Below are 17767 nucleotides of genomic sequence, written 5' to 3'. Positions count from 1 at the left end.
AGACCGTTAGGGCTATGTTTGGACCTAGGGTTAGGGTTAGGTTGAGGGCTAGGGTTAGACAGACGGTTAGGGTGAAGATTGCACATAAGGTTAGAGTTATGTTGAGGGCTACTGTTAGAGAGACGTTTAGGGTTAGGATTGGACCTAGGGTTAGGGTTATGTTGAGGGCTAGGGTTAGAGAGACGGTTAGGGTTAGGATTGGACCTAGGGTTAGGGTTATGTTGAGGGCTAGGGTTAGAGAGACGGTTAGGGGTAGGATGGGACCTAGGGTTAGGGTTATGTTGAGGGCTAGGGTTAGAGAGACGGTTAGGGTTAGGATTGGACCTAGGGTTAAGGTTATGTTGAGGGCTAGGGTTAGAGAGACGGTTAGGGTTAGGTTGGACCTAGGATTAGTGTTCTGTTGGGGGCTAGGGTTAGAGAGACGGTTAGGGTGAAGTTTGGACCTAGGGTTAGGGTTATGTTGAGGGCTAAGGTTAGAGAGACGGTTAGGGTTAGGATTGGACCTAGGGTTAGGGTTATGTTGAGGGCTAGGGTCAGAGAGACGGTTAGGATTAGGATTGGACCTAGGGTTAGGGTTATGTTGAGGGCTAGGGTTAGAGAGACGGTTAGGGTTAGGATTGGACCTAGGGTTAGGGTTATGTTGAGGGCTAGGGTTAGAGAGACCGTTAGGGTGAATATTGGACCTACGGTTAGGGTTATGTTGAGGGCCAGGGTTAGAGAGACGGTTAGGGTTTGGATTGGACCTAGGGTTAGGGTTATGTTGAGGGCGAGGGTTAGAGAGACGGTTAGGGTTAGGATTGGACCTAGGGTTAGGGTTATGTTGAGGGCTAGGGTTAGAGAGGCGGTTAGGGTTAGGATTGGACCTAGGGTTAGGGTTATGTTGAGGGCTAGGGTTAGAGAGACGGGTAGGGTTAGGATTAAACCTAGGGTTAGGGTTATGTTGAGGGCTAGGTTTAGAAAAACGGTAAAGGTGAGGATTGGACCTAGGGTGAGGGTTATGTTGAGGGCTAGGGTTAGAGAGACGGTAAAGGTGAGGATTGGACCTAGGGAGAGGGTTATGTTGAGGGCTAGGGTTAGAGAGACGGTTAGGGTTAGGATTGGGCCTAGGGTTAGGGTTATGTTAAGGGGTAGGGTTAGAGAGACGGTTAGGGTTAGGATTGGACTTAGGGTTAGGGTTATGTTGAGGGCTAGGGTTAGAGAGACGGTTAGGGTGAGGATTGGACCTAGGGTTATGGTTATGTTGAGGGCTAGGGTTAGAGAGACGGTTAGTGTGAGGATTGGACCTAGGGTTAGGGTTATGTTGAGGGCTAGGCTTAGAGGGACGGTTAGGGTTAGGATTGGACCTAGGGTTAAGGTTATGTTAAGGGCTAGGGTTAGAGAGACGGTTAGGGCTAGGTTTGGACCTAGGGTTAGGGTTAGGTTGAGGGCTAGGGTTAGACAGACGGTTAGGGTGAAGATTGCACCTAGGGTTAGGGTTATGTTGAGGGCTAGGGTTACAGAGACGGTTAGTGTTAGGATTGGACCTAGGGTTAGGGTTATGTTGAGGGCTAGGGTTAGAGAGACGGTTAGGGTTAGGATTGGACCTAGGTTTAAGGTTATGTTAAGGGCTAGGGTTAGAGAGACGGTTAGGGCTAGGTTTGGACCTAGGGTTAGGGTTAGGTTGAGGGCTAGGGTTAGACAGACGGTTAGGGTGAAGATTGCACCTAGGGTTAGGGTTATGATGAGGGCTAGGGTTAGAGAGACGGTTAGGGTTAGGATTGGACCTAGGGTTAGGGTTATGTTGAGGGGTAGGGTTAGAGAGACGGTTAGGGTTAGGTTGGACCTAGGATTAGGGTTATGTTGAGGGCTAGGGTTAGATAGACGGTTAGGGTTAGGATTGGACCTAGGGTTAGGGTTATGTTGAGGGCTAGGGTTAGAGAGACGGTTAGGGTTAGGATTGGAGCTAGGGTTAAGGTTATGTTGAGGGCTAGGGTTAGAGAGACGTTTAGGGTTAAGTTGGACCTAGGATTAGGGTTATGTTGAGGATTGGGTTAGAGAGACGGTTAGGGTTAGGATTGGACCTAGGGTTAGGGTTATGTTGAGGGCTAGGGTTAGAGAGACGGTTACGGTTAGGATTGGACCTAGGGTTAGGGTTATGTTGAGGGCTAGGGTTAGAGAGACCGTTAGGGTTAGGATTGGACCTAGGGTTAAGGTTATGTTAAGGGCTAGGGTTAGAGAGACGGTTAGGGCTAGGTTTGGACCTAGGGTTAGGGTTAGGTTGAGGGCTAGGGTTAGACAGACGGTTAGGGTGAAGATTGCTCCTAGGGTTAGGGTTATGTTGAGGGCTAGGTTTAGAGAGACGGTTAGGGTTAGGATTGGACCTAGGGTTAGGGTTATGTTGAGGGGTAGGCTTAGAGAGACGGTTAGGGTTAGGATTGGACCTAGGGTTAAGGTTATGTTAAGGGCTAGGGTTAGAGAGACGGTTAGGGGTAGGTTTGGACCTAGGGTTAGGGTTAGGTTGAGAGCTAGGGTTAGACAGACGGTTAGGGTGAAGATTGCACATAGGGTTAGAGTTATGTTGAGGGCTACTGTTAGAGAGACGGTTAGGGTTAGGATTGGACCTAGGGTTAGGGTTATGTTGAGGGCTAGGGTTAGAGAGACGGTTAGGGTTAGGATTGGACCTAGGGTTAGGGTTATGTTGAGGGCTAGGGTTAGAGAGACGGTTAGGGGTAGGATGGGACCTAGGGTTAGGGTTATGTTGAGGGCTAGGGTTAGAGAGACGGTTAGGGTTAGGATTGGACCTAGGGTTAAGGTTATGTTGAGGGCTAGGGTTAGAGAGACGGTTAGGGTTAGGTTGGACCTAGGATTAGTGTTCTGTTGAGGGCTAGGGTTAGAGAGACGGTTAGGGTGAGGTTTGGACCTAGGGTTAGGGTTATGTTGAGGGCTAAGGTTAGAGAGACGGTTAGGGTTATGATTGGACCTAGGGTTAGGGTTATGTTGAGGGCTAGGGTCAGAGAGACGGTTAGGATTAGGATTGGACCTAGGGTTAGGGTTATGTTGAGGGCTAGGGTTAGAGAGACGGTTAGGGTTAGGATTGGACCTAGGGTTAGGGTTATGTTGAGGGCTAGGGTTAGAGAGACCGTTAGGGTGAGGATTGGACCTACGGTTAGGGTTATGTTGAGGGCCAGGGTTAGAGAGACGGTTAGGGTTTGGATTGGACCTAGGGTTAGGGTTATGTTGAGGGCGAGGGTTAGAGAGACGGTTAGGGTTAGGATTGGACCTAGGGTTAGGGTTATGTTGAGGGCTAGGGTTAGAGAGGCGGTTAGGGTTAGGATTGGACCTAGGGTTAGGGTTATGTTGAGGGCTAGGGTTAGAGAGACGGTTAGGGTTAGGATTGGACCTAGGGTTAAGGTTATGTTAAGGGCTAGGGTTAGAGAGACGGTTAGGGCTAGGTTTGGACCTAGGGTTAGGGTTAGGTTGAGGGCTAGGGTTAGACAGACGGTTAGGGTGAAGATTGCACCTAGGGTTAGGGTTATGTTGAGGGCTAGGGTTACAGAGATGGTTAGTGTTAGGATTGGACCTAGGGTTAGGGTTATGTTGAGGGCTAGGGTTAGAGAGACGGTTAGGGTTAGGATTGGACCTAGGGTTAAGGTTATGTTAAGGGCTAGGGTTAGAGAGACGGTTAGGGCTAGGTTTGGACCTAGGGTTAGGGTTAGGTTGAGGGCTAGGGTTAGACAGACGGTTAGGGTGAAGATTGCACCTAGGGTTAGGGTTATGATGAGGGCTAGGGTTAGAGAGACGGTTAGGGTTAGGATTGGACCTAGGGTTAGGGTTATGTTGAGGGGTAGGGTTAGAGAGACGGTTAGGGTTAGGTTGGACCTAGGATTAGGGTTATGTTGAGGGCTAGGGTTAGATAGACGGTTAGGGTTAGGATTGGACCTAGGGTTAGGGTTATGTTGAGGGCTAGGGTTAGAGAGACGGTTAGGGTTAGGATTGGAGCTAGGGTTAAGGTTATGTTGAGGGCTAGGGTTAGAGAGACGTTTAGGGTTAAGTTGGACCTAGGATTAGGGTTATGTTGAGGATTAGGGTTAGAGAGACGGTTAGGGTTAGGATTGGACCTAGGGTTAGGGTTATGTTGAGGGCTAGGGTTAGAGAGACGGTTACGGTTAGGATTGGACCTAGGGTTAGGGTTATGTTGAGGGCTAGGGTTAGAGAGACCGTTAGGGTTAGGATTGGACCTAGGGTTAAGGTTATGTTAAGGGCTAGGTTTAGAGAGACGGTTAGGGCTAGGTTTGGACCTAGGGTTAGGGTTAGGTTGAGGGCTAGGGTTAGACAGACGCTTAGGGTGAAGATTGCTCCTAGGGTTAGGGTTATGTTGAGGGCTAGGTTTAGAGAGACGGTTAGGGTTAGGATTGGACCTAGGGTTAGGGTTATGTTAAGGGGTAGGCTTAGAGAGACGGTTAGGGTTAGGATTGGACCTAGGGTTAAGGTTATGTTAAGGGCTAGGGTTAGAGAGACGGTTAGGGGTAGGTTTGGACCTAGGGTTAGGGTTAGGTTGAGGGCTAGGGTTAGACAGACGGTTAGGGTGAAGATTGCACATAGGGTTAGAGTTATGTTGAGGGCTACTGTTAGAGAGACTGTTAGGGTTAGGATTGGACCTAGGGTTAGGGTTATGTTGAGGGCTAGGGTTAGAGAGACGGTTAGGGTTAGGATTGGACCTAGGGTTAGGGTTATGTTGAGGGCTAGGGTTAGAGAGACGGTTAGGGGTAGGATGGGACCTAGGGTTAGGGTTATGTTGAGGGCTAGGGTTAGAGAGACGGTTAGGGTTAGGATTGGACCTAGGGTTAAGGTTATGTTGAGGGCTAGGGTTAGAGAGACGGTTAGGGTTAGGTTGGACCTAGGATTAGTGTTCTGTTGAGGGCTAGGGTTAGAGAGACGGTTAGGGTGAGGTTTGGACCTAGGGTTAGGGTTATGTTGAGGGCTAAGGTTAGAGAGACGGTTAGGGTTAGGATTGGACCTAGGGTTAGGGTTATGTTGAGGGCTAGGGTCAGAGAGACGGTTAGGATTAGGATTGGACCTAGGGTTAGGGTTATGTTGAGGGCTAGGGTTAGAGAGACGGTTAGGGTTAGGATTGGACCTAGTGTTAGGGTTATGTTGAGGGCTAGGGTTAGAGAGACCGTTAGGGTGAGGATTGGACCTACGGTTAGGGTTATGTTGAGGGCCAGGGTTAGAGAGACGGTTAGGGTTTGGATTGGACCTAGGGTTAGGGTTATGTTGAGGGCGAGGGTTAGAGAGACGGTTAGGGTTAGGATTGGACCTAGGGTTAGGGTTATGTTGAGGGCTAGGGTTAGAGAGGCGGTTAGGGTTAGGATTGGACCTAAAGTTAGGGTTATGTTGAGGGCTAGGGTTAGAGAGACGGTTAGGGTTAGGATTGGACCTAGGGTTAGGGTTATGTTGAGGGCTAGGGTTAGAGAGACGGTTAGGGTTAGGATTGGACCTAGGGTTAGGGTTATGTTGAGGGCTAGGGTTAGATAGACGGTTAAGGTTAGGATTGGTCCTAAGGTTAGGGTTATGTTGAGGGCTAGGGTTAGAGAGGCGGTTAGGGTTAGGTTTGGACCCAGGGTTAGGGTTATGTTGAGGGCTAGGCTTAGAGAGACGGTTAGGGTTAGTATTGGACCTAGGGTTAGTGTTATGTTGAGGGCTAGGTTTAGAGAGACGGTAAGGGTGAGGATTGGACCTAGGGTTAGGGTTATGTTGAGGGCTAGGGTTAGAGAGATGGTTAGGGTTAGGATTGGACCTAGAGTAAGGGTTATGTTGAGGGCTAGGGTTAGAGAGACGGTTAGGGTTAGGATTGGACCTAGGGTCAGGGTTATGTTGAGGGGAGGGTTAGAGAGACGGTTAGGGTGAGGATTGGACCTAGGGTTAGGGTTATTTTGAGGGCTAGGGTTAGAGAGACGGTTAGGGTGAGGATTGGACCTAGGGTTAGGGTTATGTTGATGGCTAGGCTTAGAGAGACGGTTAGGGTTAGGATTGGACCTTGGGTTAAGGTTATGTTAAGGGCTAGGGTTAGAGAGACGGTTAGGGCTAGGTTTGGACCTAGGGTTAGGGCTATGTTGAGGGCTAGGGTTAGAGAGACGGTTAGGGTTAGGATTGGACCTAGGGTTAGGGTTATGTTGAGGGCTACAGTTAGAGAGACGGTTAGGGTTAGGATTGGACCTAGGGTTAGGGTTATGTTGAGGGCTAGGGTCAGAGAGACGGTTAGGGTTAGGATTGGACCTAGGGTTAAGGTTATGTTGAGGGCTAGGGTTATAGATACGGTTAGGGTGAAGATTACACCTAGGGTTAGGGTTATGTTGAGGGCTAGGGTTAGAGAGACGGTTAGGGTTAGGATTGGACCTAGGGTTAGGGTTATGTTGAGGGCTAGGTTTAGAGAGACGGTTAGGGTTAGGATTGGACCCAGGGTTAGGGTTATGTTGAGGGCTAGGGTTAGAGAGACGGTTAGGGTGAGGATTGGACCTAGGGTAAGGGTTATGTTGAGGGCTAGGGTTAGAGAGACGGTTAGGGTTGGGATTGGACCTAGGGTTAGGGTTATGTTGAGGGGTAGAGTTAGAGAGACGGTTAGGGTTAGGATTGGACCTAGGGTTAGGGTTATGTTGAGGGCTAGGGTTAGAGAGGCGGTTAGGGTTAGGATTGGACCTAGGTTTAGGGTCAGGTTGAGGGCTAGGGTTAGAGAGATGGTTAGGGTTAGGATTGGACCTAGGGTTAGTGTTAGGTTGAGGGCTAGGGTTAGACAGACGGTTAGGGTGAAGATTGGACCTAGGGTTAGGGTTTTGTTGAGTGCTAGGGTCAGAGAGACGGTTAGGGTTAGGATTGGACCTAGGGTTAGGGTTATGTTGAGGGCTAGGGTCACAGAGACGGTTAGGGTTAGGATGGACCTAGGGTTAGGGTTATGTTGAGGGCTAGGGTTAGAGAGACAGTTTGGGTTAGGATTGGAACTAGGGTTAGGGTTATGTTAAGGGCTAGGGATAGAGAGACGGTTTGGGTTAGGATTGGACCTAGGGTTAGGGTTATGTTGAGGGCTAGGGTTAGAGAGACGGTTAGGGTTAGGATTGGACCTAGGGTTAAGGTTATGTTGAGGGCTAGGGTTAGAGAGACGGTTAGGGCTAGTATTGGACCTAAGGTTAGGGTTAGGTTGAGGGCTAGGGTTAGACAGATGGTTAGGGTGAAGATTGGACCTAGGGTTAGGGTTATGTTGAGGGTTAGGGTTAGAGAGACGGTCAGGGTTAGGATTGGACCTAGGGTTAGGGTTATGTTGAGGGCTAGGGTCCCAGAGACGGTTAGGGTTAGGATTGGACCTAGGATTAGGGTTATGTTGAGGGCTAGGGCTAGAGAGACGGATAGGGTTAGGATTGGACCTAGGGTTAGGGTTATGTTTAGGGCTAGGGTTAGAGTGACGGTTAGGGTTATGGTTGGACTTAGGGTTAGGGTTATGTTGAGGGCTAGGGTTAGAGAGACGGTTAAGGTTAGGATTGGACCTAGGGTTAGGGTTATGTTGAGGGCTAGGGTTAGAGAGACGGTTAGGGTTAGGATTGGACCTAGGTTTAGGGTTATGTTGAGGGCTGGTTAGAGTGATGGTTAGGGTTAGGATTGGACCTAGGGTTAGGGTTATGTTGAGGGCTAGGGTTAGAGAGTCGGTTAGGGTTAGGATTGGACCTAGGGTTAAGGTTATGTTGAGGGCTAGGGTTAGAGATACGGTTAGGGTGAAGATTACACCTAGGGTTAGTGTTATGTTGAGGGCTAGGGTTAGAGAGACGGTTAGGGTTAGGATTGGACCTAGGGTTAGGGTTATGTTGAGGGCTAGGGTTAGAGAGACGGTTAGGGTTAGGATTGGACCCAGGGTTAGGGTTATGTTGAGGGCTAGGTTTAGAGAGACGGTAAGGGTGAGGATTGGAACTAGGGTTAGGGTTATGTTGAGGGCTAGGGTTAGAGAGACGGTTAGGGTTAGGATTGGGCCTAGGGTTAGGGTTATGTTGAGGGCTAGGGTTAGAGAGACGGTTAGGGTGAGGATTGGACCTAGGGTAAGGGTTATGTTGAGGGCTAGGGTTAGAGAGACGGTTTGGTTTAGGATTGCACCTAGGTTAGGGTTATGTTGAGGGCTAGGGTTAGAGAGACGGTTAGGGTTAGGATTGGACCTAGGGTTAGGGTTATGTTGAGGGCTGGGTTAGAGTGACGGTTAGGGTTAGGATTGGACCTAGGGTTAGGGTTATGTTGAGGGCTAGGTTTAGAGAGACGGTTAGGGCTAGGTTTGGACCTAGGGTTAGGGTTAGGTTGAGGGCTAGGGTTAGACAGACGGTTAGGGTGAAGATTGCACCTAGGGTTAGGGTTATGTTGAGGGCTAGGGTTAGAGAGACGGTTAAGGTTGGGATTGGACTAGGGTTAGGGTTATGTTGAGGGCTAGGGTTAGAGAGACGGTTAGGGTTAGGATTGGACCTAGGGTTAGGGTTATGTTGAGGGGTAGAGTTAGAGAGACGGTTAGGGTTAGTATTGGACCTAGGGTTAGGGTTATGTTGAGGGCTAGGGTTAGAGAGACGGTTAGGGTTAGGATTGGACCTAGGGTTAAGGTTATGTTGAGGGCTAGGGTTGAGAGACGGTTAGGGTTAGGTTGGACCTAGGATTAGGGTTATGTTGAGGACTAGGGTTAGAGAGACGGTTAGGGTGAGGTTTGGACCTACGGTTAGGGTTTTGTTGAGTGCTAGGGTTAGAGAGACGGTTAGGGTTAGGATTGGACCTAGGGTTAGGGTTATGTTGAGGGCTAGGGTCACAGAGACGGTTAGGGTTAGGATGGACCTAGGGTTAGGGTTATGTTGAGGGCTAGGGTTAGAGAGACAGTTTGGGTTAGGATTGGAACTAGGGTTAGGGTTATGTTGAGGGCTGGTTAGAGTGACGGTTAGGGTTAGGATTGGACCTAGGGTTAGGGTTATGTTGAGGGCTAGGGTTAGAGAGTCGGTTAGGGTTAGGATTGGACCTAGGGTAAAGGTTATGTTGAGGGCTAGGGTTAGAGATACGGTTAGGGTGAAGATTACACCTAGGGTTAGTGTTATGTTGAGGGCTAGGGTTAGAGAGACGGTTAGGGTTAGGATTGGACCTAGGGTTAGGGTTATGTTGAGGGCTAGGGTTAGAGAGACGGTTAGGGTTAGGATTGGACCCAGGGTTAGGGTTATGTTGAGGGCTAGGTTTAGAGAGACGGTAAGGGTGAGGATTGGAACTAGGGTTAGGGTTATGTTGAGGGCTAGGGTTAGAGAGACGGTTAGGGTTAGGATTGGACCTAGGGTTAGGGTTATGTTGAGGGCTAGGGTTAGAGAGACGGTTAGGGTGAGGATTGGACCTAGGGTAAGGGTTAGGTTCAGGGCTAGGGTTAGAGAGACGGTTCGGTTTAGGATTGGACCTAGGGTAAGGGTTAGGTTGAGGGCTAGGGTTAGAGAGACGGTTAGGGTTAGGATTGGACCTAGGGTTAGGGTTATGTTGAGGGCTGGATTAGAGTGACGGTTAGGGTTAGGATTGGACCTAGGGTTAGGGTTATGTTGAGGGCTAGGTTTAGAGAGACGGTTAGGGCTAGGTTTGGGCCTAGGATTAGGGTTAGGTTGAGGGCTAGGGTTAGACAGACGGTTAGGGTGAAGATTGCACCTAGGGTTAGGGTTATGTTGAGGGCTAGGGTTAGAGAGACGGTTAGGGTTAGTATTGGACCTAGGGTTAGGGTTATGTTGAGGACTAGGGTTAGAGAGACGGTTAGGATTAGGATTGGACCTAGGGTTAGCGTTATGTTGAGGGCTAGGGTTAGAGAGACGGTTAGGGTGAGGATTGGACCTAGGGTTAGGGTTATGTTGAGGGCTAGGGTTAGAAAGATGGTTAGGGTGAAGATTGGACCTAGGGTTAGGGTTATGTTGAGGGCTAGGTTTAGAGAGACGATTAGGGTTAGGATTCGAACTACGGTTAGGGTTATCTTGAGGGCTAGGGTTAGAGAGACGGTTAGGGTTAGTATTGGACCTAGGGTTAGGGTTAGGTTCAGGGCTAGGGTTAGACAGATGGTTAGGGTGAAGATTGGACCTAGGGTTAGGGTTATGTTGAGGGTTAGGGTTAGAGAGACGGTTAGGGTTAGGATTGGACCTAGGGTTAGGTTTATGTTGAGGGCTAGGGTCACAGAGACGGTTAGGGTTAGGATTGGACCTAGGGTTAGGGTTATGTTTATGGCTAGGGTTAGAGTGACGTTTAGGGTTATGGTTGGACTTAGGGTTAAGGTTATGTTGAGGGCTAGGGTTAGAGAGACGGTTAGGGTTAGGATTGGACCTAGGGTTAGGGTTATGTTTTGGGCTAGGGTTAGAGAGACGGTTAGGGTTAGGATTGGACCTAGGGTTAGGGTTATGTTGAGGGCTGGGTTAGAGTGACGGTTAGGGTTAGGATTGGACCTAGGGTTAGGGTTATGTTGAGGGCTAGGGTTAGAGAGACGGTTAGGGTTAGGATTGGACCTAGGGTTAAGGTTATGTTGAGGGCTAAGGTTGAGAGACGGTTAGGGTTAGGTTGGACCTAGGATTAGGGTTATGTTGAGGACTAGGGTTAGAGAGACGGTTAGGGTTAGGATTGGACCTAGGGTTAAGGTTATGTTGAGGGCTAGGGTTAGAGAGACGGTTAGGGCTAGCATTGGACCTAGGGTTAGGGTTAGGTTGAGGGCTAGGGTTAGACAGTTGGTTAGGGTGAATATTGGACCTATGGTTAGGGTTATGTTGAGGGCTAGGGTTAGAGAGACGGTTAGGGTTAGGATTGGACCTAGCGTTAGGGTTATGTTGAGGGCTGGGTTAGAGTGACGGTTAGGGTTAGGATTGGACCTAGGGTTAGGGTTATGTTGAGGGCTAGGGTTAGAGAGTCGGTTAGGGTTAGGATTGGACCTAGGGTTAAGGTTATGTTGAGGGCTAGGGTAGAGAGACGGTTAGGGTGAAGATTGCACCTAGGGTTAGGATTATGTTGAGGGCTAGGGTTAGAGAGATGGTTAGGTTGGGATTGGACCTAGGGTTAGGTTTATGTTGAGGGCTAGGGTTAGAGAGGCGGTTAGGGTTAGGATTGGACCTAGGTTTAGGGTCAGGTTGAGGACTAGGGTTAGAGAGATGGTTAGGGTTAGGATTGGTCCTAAGGTTAGGGTTATGTTGAGGGCTACGGTTAGAGAGACGGTTAGGGCTAGGTTTGGACCTAGGGTTAGGGTTAGGTTGATGGCTAGGGTTAGACAGACGGTTAGGGTGAAGATTGCACCTAGGGTTAGGGTTATGTTGAGGGCTAGGTTTAGAGAGACGGTTAGGGTTAGGATTGGACCTGGGGTTAGTTTTATATTGAGGGCTAGGGTTAGAGAGACGGTTAGGGTTAGGATTGGACCTAGGGTTAGGGTTATGTTGAGGGCTAGAGTTAGAGAGACGGTTAGGGTTAGGATTGGACCTAGGGTTAGGGTTATGTTGAGGGCTAGGGTTAGAGAGACGGTTAGGGTTAGGATTGGACCTAGGGTTAAGGTTATGTTGAGGGCTAGGGTTGAGAGACGGTTAGGGTTAGGTTGGACCTAGGATTAGGGTTATGTTGAGGACCAGGGTTAGAGAGACGGTTAGGGTGAGGTTTGGACCTAGGGTTAGGGTTATGTTGAGGGCTAGTGTTAGAGAGACGGTTAGGGTTAGTATTGGACCTAGGGTTAGGTTTATGTTGAATACTAGGGTTAGAGAGACGGTTAGGATTAGGATTGGACCTAGGGTTAGCGTTTTGTTGAGGGCTAGGGTTAGAGAGACGGTTAGGGTTAGGATTGGACCTAGGGTTAGGGTTATGTTGAGGGCTAGGGTTAGAGAGACGGTTAGGGTTAGGATTGGACCTAGGGTTAAGGTTATGTTGAGGGCTAGGGTTAGAGAGACGGTTAGGGCTAGCATTGGACCTAGGGTTAGGGTTAGGTTGAGGGCTAGGGTTAGACAGATGGTTAGGGTGAATATTGGACCTATGGTTAGGGTTATGTTGAGGGTTAGGGTTAGAGAGACGGTTAGTGTTCGGATTGGACCTAGGGTTAGGTTTATGTTGAGGGCTAGGTTTACAGAGACGGTTAGGGTTAGGATTGGACCTAGGGTTAGGGTTATGTTGAGGGCTAGGGCTAGAGAGACGGTTAGGGTTAGGTTGGACCTAGGGTTAGGGTTATGTTGAGGGCTAGGGTCACAGAGACGGTTAGGGTTAGGATGGACCTAGGGTTAGGGTTATGTTGAGGGCTAGGGTTAGAGAGACAGTTTGGGTTAGGATTGGAACTAGGGTTAGGGTTATGGTAAGGGCTAGGATAGAGAGACGGTTTGGGTTAGGATTGGACCTAGGGTTAGGGTTATGTTTAGGGCTAGGGTTAGAGTGACGGTTAGGGTTATGGTTGGACTTAGGGTTAGGGTTATGTTGAGGGCTAGGGTTAGAGAGACGGTTAAGGTTAGGATTGGACCTAGAGTTAGGGTTATGTTGAGGGCTAGGGTTAGAGAGACGGTTAGGGTTAGGATTGGACCTAGGGTTAGGGTTATGTTGAGGGCTGGGTTAGAGTGACGGTTAGGGTTAGGATTGGACCTAGGGTTAGGGTTATGTTGAGGGCTAGGGTTAGAGAGTCGGTTAGGGTTAGGATTGGACCTAGGGTTAAGGTTATGTTGAGGGCTAGGGTTAGAGATACGGTTAGGGTGAAGATTACACCTAGGGTTAGGGTTATGTTGAGGGCTAGGGTTAGAGAGACGGTTAGGGTTAGGATTGGACCTAGGGTTAGGGTTATGTTGAGGGCTAGGGTTAGAGAGACGGTTAGGGTTAGGATTGGACCCAGGGTTAGGGTTATGTTGAGGGCTAGGTTTAGAGAGACGGTAAGGGTGAGGATTGGAACTAGGGTTAGGGTTATGTTGAGGGCTAGGGTTAGAGAGACGGTTAGGGTTAGGATTGGACCTAGGGTTAGGGTTATGTTGAGGGCTAGGGTTAGAGAGACGGTTAGGGTGAGTATTGGACCTAGGGTAAGGGTTATGTTGAGGGCTAGGGTTAGAGAGACGGTTTGGTTTAGGATTGGACCTAGGGTTAGGGTTATGTTTAGGGCTAGGGTTAGAGAGAGGGTAGGGTTAGGATTGGACCTAGGGTTAGGGTTATGTTGAGGGCTAGGGTTAGATAGACGGTTAGGGTTAGGATTGGTCCTAAGGTTAGGGTTATGTTGAGGGCTAGGTTTAGAGAGACGGTTAGGGCTAGCATTGGACCTAGGGTTAGGGTTAGGTTGAGGGCTAGGGTTAGACAGATGGTTAGGGTGAATATTGGACCTATGGTTAGGGTTATGTTGAGGGTTAGGGTTAGAGAGACGCTTAGGGTTAGGATTGGACCTAGGGTTAGGGTTATGTTGAGGGCTAGGGTTACAGAGACGGTTAGGGTTAGGATTGGACCTAGGGTTAGGGTTAATTTGAGGGCTAGGGTTAGAGAGACGGTTAGGGTTAGGATTGGACCTAGGGTTAGGGTTATGTTGAGGGCTGGGTTAGAGTGATGGTTAGGGTTAGGATTGGACCTAGGGTTAGGGTTATGTTGAGGGCTAGGGTTAGAGAGACGGTTAGGGTTAGGATTGGACCTAGGGTTAAGGTTATGTTGAGGGCTAGGGTTAGAGAGACGGTTAGGGTGAAGATTGCACCTAGGGTTAGAGTTATGTTGAGGGCTAGGGTTAGAGAGATGGTTAGGTTTGGGATTGGACCTAGGGTTAGGGTTATGTTGAGGGCTAGGGTTAGAGAGGCGGTTAGGGTTAGGATTGGACCTAGGTTTAGGGTCAGGTTGAGGGCTAGGGTTAGAGAGATGGTTAGGGTTAGGATTGGACCTAGGGTTAGTGTTAGGTTGAGGGCTAGGGTTAGACAGACGGTTAGGGTGAAGATTGGACCTAGGGTTAGGGTTTTGTTGAGTGCTAGGGTTAGAGAGACGGTTAGGGTTAGGATTGGACCTAGGGTTAGGGTTATGTTGAGGCCTAGGGTCACAGAGACGGTTAGGGTTAGGATGGACCTAGGGTTAGGGTTATGTTGAGGGCTAGGGTTAGAGAGACAGTTTGGGTTAGGATTGGAACTAGGGTTAGGGTTATGTTAAGGGCTAGGGATAGAGAGACGGTTTGGGTTAGGATTGGACCTAGGGTTAGGGTTATGTTGAGGGCTAGAGTTAGAGAGACGGTTAGGGTAAGGATTGGACCTAGGGTTAAGGTTATGTTGAGGGCTAGGGTTAGAGAGACGGTTAGGGTAGTATTGGACCTAGGGTTAGGGTTAGGTTGAGGGCTAGGGTTAGACAGATGGTTAGGGTGAAGATTGGACCTAGGGTTAGGGTTATGTTGAGGGTTAGTGTTAGAGAGACGGTCAGGGTTAGGATTGGACCTAGGGTTAGGGTTATGTTGAGGGCTAGGGTCACAGAGACGGTTAGGGTTAGGATTGGACCTAGGATTAGGGTTATGTTGAGGGCTAGGGCTAGAGAGACGGATAGGGTTAGGATTGGACCTAGGGTTAGGGTTATGTTTAGGGCTAGGGTTAGAGTGACGGTTAGGGTTATGGTTGGACTTAGGGTTAGGGTTATGTTGAGGGCTAGGGTTAGAGAGACGGTTAAGGTTAGGATTGGACCTAGGGTTAGGGTTATGTTGAGGGCTAGGCTTAGAGAGACGGTTAGGGTTAGGATTGGACCTAGGGTTAGGGTTATGTTGAGGGCTAGGGTAGAGAGACGGTTAGGGTTAGGATTGGACCTAGGGTTAGGGTTATGTTGAGGGCTAGGGTTAGAGAGACGGTTAGGGTTAGGATTGGACCTAGGGTTAGGGTTATGTTGAGGGCTAGGGTTAGAGAGACGGTTAGGGTTAGGATTGGACCTAGGGTTAGGGTTATGTTGAGGGCTAGGGATAGAGAGGCGGTGAGGGTTAGGATTGGACTTAGGGTTAGGGTTATGTTGAGGGCTAGGGTTAGAGAGACGGTTAGGGTTTGTATTGGACCTAGGATTAGGGTTATGTTGAGGGCTAGGTTTAGAGAGACGGTAAGGGTGAGGATTGGACCTAGGGTTAGGATTATGTTGAGGGCTTGGGTTAGAGAGACGGTTTGGTTTAGGATTGGACCTAGGGTTAGGGTTATGTTGAGGGCTAGGGTTAGATAGACGGTAGGGTTAGGATTGGTCCTAAGGTTAGGGTTATGTTGAGGGCTAGGGTAGTGAGACGGTTAGGGTGAGGATTGGACCTAGGGTAAGGGTTATGTTGAGGGCTAGGGTTAGAGAGACGGTTTGGTTTAGGATTGGACCTAGGGTTAGGGTTATGTTTAGGGCTAGGTTTAGAGAGACGGTTAGGGTTAGGATTGGACCTAGGGTTAGGGTTATGTTGAGGGCTAGGGTTAGATAGACGGTTAGGGTTAGGATTGGTCCTAAGGTTAGGGTTATGTTGAGGACTACGGTTAGAGAGACGGTTAGGGCTAGGTTTGGACCTAGGGTTAGGGTTAGGTTGAGGGCTAGGGTTAGACAGACGGTTAGGGTGAAGATTGCACCTAGGGTTAGGGTTATGTTGAGGGCTAGGGTTAGAGAGACGGTTAGGGTTAGGATTGGACCTGGGGTTAGGGTTATGTTGAGGGCTAGGGTTAGAGAGACGGTTAGGGTTAGGATTGGACCTAGGGTTAGGGTTATGTTGAGGGCTAGGGCTAGAGAGACGGTTAGGGTTAGGATTGGACCTAGGGTTAGGGTTAATTTGAGGGCTAGGGTTAGACAGACGGTTAGCGTTAGGATTGGGCCTAGGGTTAGGGTTATGTTGAGGGCTGGGTTAGAGTGATGGTTAGGGTTAGGATTGGACCTAGGGTTAGGGTTATGTTGAGGGCTAGGGTTAGAGAGACGGTTAGGGTTAGGATTGGACCTAGGGTTAAGGTTATGTTGAGGGCTAGGGTTAGAGAGACGGTTAGGGTGAAGATTGCACCTAGGGTTAGAGTTATGTTGAGGGCTAGGGTTAGAGGGATGGTTAGGTTTGGGATTGGACCTAGGGTTAGGGTTATGTTGAGGGCTAGGGTTAGAGAGGCGGTTAGGGTTAGGATTGGACCTACGTTTAGGGTCAGGTTGAGGACTAGGGTTAGAGAGATGGTTAGGGTTAGGATTGGATCTAGGGTTAGTGTTAGGTTGAGGGCTAGGGTTAGACAGACGGTTAGGGTGAAGATTGGACCTAGGGTTAGGGTTTTGTTGAGTGCTAGGGTTAGAGAGACGGTTAGGGTTAGGATTGGACCTAGGGTTAGGGTTATGTTGAGGGCTAGGGTCACAGAGACGGTTAGGGTTAGGATGGACCTAGGGTTTGGGTTATGTTGAGGGCTAGGGATAGAGAGACAGTTTGGGTTAGGATTGGAACTAGGGTTAGGGTTATGTTAAGGGCTAGGGATAGAGAGACGGTTTGGGTTAGGATTGGACCTAGGGTTAGGGTTATGTTGAGGGCTAGGGTTAGAGAGACGGTTAGGGTGAGGATTGGACCTAGGATAAGGGTTATGTTGAGGGCTAGGGTTAGAGAGACGGTTTGGTTTAGGATTGGACCTAGGGTTAGGGTTATGTTTAGGGCTAGGGTTAGAGAGAGGGTTAGGGTTAGGATTGGACCTAGGGTTAGGGTTATGTTGAGGGCTAGGGTTAGATAGACGGTTAGGGTTAGGATTCGTCCTAAGGTTAGGGTTATGTTGAGGGCTAGGTTTAGAGAGACGGTTAGGGCTAGGTTTGGACCTAGGGTTAGGGTTAGGTTGAGGGCTAGGGTTAGACAGACGGTTAGGGTGAAGATTGCACCTAGGGTTAGGGTTATGTTGAGGGCTAGGGTTAGAGAGACGGTTAGGGTTGGGATTGGACCTGGGGTTAGGGTTATGTTGAGGGCTAGGGTTAGAGAGACGGTTAGGGTTAGGATTGGATCTAGGGTTAGGATTATATTGAGGGGTAGAGTTAGAGATTCGGTTAGGGTTAGGATTGGACCTAGGGTTAGGGTTATGTTGAGGGCTAGGGTTAGAGAGACGGTTAGGGTTAGGATTGGACCTAGGGTTAAGGTTATGTTGAGGGCTAGGGTTGAGAGACGGTTAGGGTTAGGTTGGACCTAGGATTAGGGTTATGTTGAGGACTAGGGTTAGAGAGACGGTTAGAGTGAGGTTTGGACCTAGGGTTAAGGTTATGTTGAGGGCTAGGGTTAGAGAGACGGTTAGGGTTAGTATTGGACCTAGGGTTAGGGTTATGTTGAGGACTAGGGTTAGAGAGACGGTTAGGATTAGGATTGGACCTAGGGTTAGCGTTATGTTGAGGGCTAGGGTTAGAGAGACGGTTAGGGTTAGTATTGGACCTAGGGTTAGGGTTATATTGAGGACTAGGGTTAGAGAGACGGTTAGAGTTAGGATTGGACCTAGGGTTAGGGTTATGTTGAGGGCTAGGGTCACAGAGACGGTTAGGGTTAGGATTGGACCTAGGGTTAGGGTTATGTTTAGGGCTAGGGTTAGAGTGACGGTTAGGGTTATGGTTGTACTTAGGGTTAGGGTTATGTTGAGGGCTAGGGTTAGAGAGACGGTTAGGGTTAGGATTGGACCTAGGGTTAGGGTTATGTTGAGGGGTAGGGTTAGAGAGACGGTTAGGGTTTGGATTGGACCTAGGGTTAGGGTTATGTTGAGGGCTAGGGTCACAGAGACGGTTAGGGTTAGTATTGGACCCAGGGTTAGGGTTAGGTTGAGGGCTAGGGTTAGACAGATGGTTAGGGTGAAGATTGGACCTAGGGTTAGGGTTATGTTGAGGGCTA

Source organism: Miniopterus schreibersii, assembly GCF_964146895.1.
Source record: "Miniopterus schreibersii genome assembly, chromosome: 12".
Lineage (NCBI taxonomy): Eukaryota > Metazoa > Chordata > Mammalia > Chiroptera > Miniopteridae > Miniopterus > Miniopterus schreibersii.
The sequence above is the reverse complement of the archived record's forward strand: the minus strand, read 5'-3'. Positions refer to the sequence as shown.